The sequence below is a fragment of the Cynara cardunculus genome, assembly GCF_001531365.2.
Source record: "Cynara cardunculus var. scolymus isolate 2C chromosome LG 10, CcrdV1, whole genome shotgun sequence".
NCBI lineage: Eukaryota > Viridiplantae > Streptophyta > Magnoliopsida > Asterales > Asteraceae > Cynara > Cynara cardunculus.
This window is the reverse complement of record NC_037537.1, coordinates 26,699,700-26,702,399: the sequence shown is the minus strand read 5'-3', so window position 1 is coordinate 26,702,399 and position 2,700 is coordinate 26,699,700. Positions and strand designations below refer to the sequence as shown.

Genomic DNA, 2,700 nt, shown 5'->3' with positions numbered 1-2,700 from the left:
TATGGGATGAAATCGGATAGGGATAAACAGGTTTAAGAGTTTTAAGAGTTTAAGAGTTTTTAAGAGTTTTAGCCAAATGCATTATAATATAGTATAGATATACATACATAAAATGGTAAATCGGGCGATTTACAATACTCCTAACCTAAGTCACAAAAAATTGAAAGAACATACTTATTTAAAATAATAATAACAACCCGTCAATCCAATGAAGAAAATAAATTCTAACTCCGGCGGCTCTGCATAATAACATCCGGTGGCTAAACCGATCCGATTAAACCATGGAAGCAATCTTGAATTGTATCCTTCAAATCTTCCAGGTTTCTAGAATTTTACTTCCGTGTAAAGACCAAGAATCTCTTGCAATCACATTTCCAAACCTTGAAAGTTCTAAGAAAACTCGTTATACCAAAAAATCAAATCAAGAATCATGATTCTTATCTATATAAATCCACAATATATCAATCTAAACCATTCCCAAATCAAATTCCAATTCATAATTCATCAATCCACAATCTCCGGCGGGATTCAGCAATGGCATCGGAATCCATCTCCCAGCTTCACTTCCTCTTGATTCCCTTATTAGCCCCTGGTCATACCATCCCCATGATCGACATGGCCAAACTGCTCGCACAACGGCCGAATGTGGTGGTGACCATCGTCACCACACCCCTCAATGCCATTCGATATGGTCCTAACCTCCAACAACACATCAACTCCGGACTCCCATTTCCGGCAGCCGAGGCTGGACTACCGGAGGGATGCGAAAGTGCAGATGCTCTACCGGGTCTTCATTTACTCCCAAACTTTTCAGTTGCAATTGATATGTTGCAAGAAAGACTTGAACAACGGTTCGAATCGCTAGACCCACGACCGAGCTGTAACACCCCCAGAACCCCGTAGCAATGATATTGTCTGCTTTGACTAACCTGCCCGCTCAACCACAAAGCAGTAGTCGCACGGTTTTGTTTCTGGCAGCCGCACAACGCAAGCCCCAAAACCGGTCATGCTAGGATGAGGTATCCACACCCTTATAAGGAGTGCTTAGTTCTCCTCACCAACCGATGTGGGACGGGTTGTTACACGAGCTGTATTATATCTGATAGATACATGCTCTGGACTAAGTACGAGATACCAAGGATAATCTTTGATGGAATGAGTTGTTTTAAGCAGTTGTGTACTCATCATTTGTATGCATCCAAGGTGCTTGATGGTTTGCCTGACTCAGAACCTTTTGTTCTCCCTGGATTGCCACACCAGATTGAGATAACCAAAGTGCAGCTGCCACAAGAGTTCAATCCTGTCGATTTAGCCACAAGGGAGCAACTCGAACGAGTGAGGGAAACCGAGTTGAGAGCTTACGGGTTGGTGATCAATAGTTTTGAGGAGTTGGAGCAAGAATATGTTAATGAGCTTAAGAAGTTGAAAAATGGTAGGGTTTGGTGTTTAGGACCGTTGTCATTGACCAATGATAACAATTTGGGTAAAGCCGTAAGAGGAAACAACGCATCCATCGATGAGCAGCGTATCTTGAACTGGCTTGATTCCAAAGAACCTGTATTCGTAATCTATGCTTGTTTCGGTAGCAGTAGTCAGGTCATCCCTCCACAACTGATTGAGCTCGGTTTAGGCCTAGAAGCATCTAACCGCCCATTCATATGGGTGATTCGAGCGGGTGATAGAGCCAAGGAGATCGAGGAATGGATAAAAGAAACTGGGTTCGAAGAACGAACAAACGGTAGAGGACTTTTGATCAGAGATTGGACTTGGACTCCACAACTCCTAATCTTGTCACACCCTTCTGTCGAGGGTTCTCGACTCACTGCGGTTGGAACTCGATCCTCGAAGGAGTTTGTGCAGGTGTGCCACTGATTACGTGGCCGCTGTTTGGTGATCAGTTCTTGAACGAGAAACTAGTAGTCAAAGTGTTGGGGGTTGGCGTGGCGGTTGGGGCTCAACGAGTTGTGCATTGGGGTATGGAAGACAAATTTGGGATTACGGTGAGAAGCGAACAGGTTTCAAATGCTATAAACAAAGCGATGGATGTCGGAACCCAAGGAAACGAGAGAAGAAAGAAAGTGAAACTACTTGCGAAGGTAGCGAACAAAGCAATAGAAGAGGGAGGGTCTTCTTACAAGAACTTGACACTACTAATGCAAGATATCATGGAAAGTTGAAAAGGACAAGACCCATTGAGTTGAAGCCAACATTGCTCTTGCAATTGGGCCGTGCAAAAAACCGTTAAACCGTACAACCCAACCCATTAAATTCAACCCGTCAACAGCCAACCACTAATTAATAAGGTTGAAATTGAGTTAGGCATAACTCTTTCCAACCCTTCGCTAATATATAATTTTAATAAATAAAAAAATTATATTTGTATACGATAAGTTTGAATATTATTTTTGTTCTTTGTCATTTTTGGGGAATGATTTTCTCAATTTTTGTGCCTAATTCTCATCATCTATTTACATTTGTGTACTTGTGTTATCGTTCATAAATTTAATAGAAGGAAAAGAATTGGATTATGTTATGCATACAAATGTATGAAACTGAGTAATGGATAATTATACTATATATATATATATATAGACTTGGGATCATGTGAGACCAGCCTGTTTTCGTGAGACCCGTGAGACCAACATTTTACACTTGAAACTTCACAGCAAAAATGCTGTGAAGGTGACTTTTTAAAACCTT

At 41.4% G+C, this 2,700-nt stretch overlaps 1 pseudogene; it reads left to right on the top strand.

Annotated features, from left to right (window-relative positions):
• Nucleotides 1–534: 534 nt before the first annotated feature.
• On the top strand, nucleotides 535–2,201 carry LOC112520174 (annotated as a pseudogene).
• The last annotated feature ends 499 nt before the right edge of the window (nucleotides 2,202–2,700 follow it).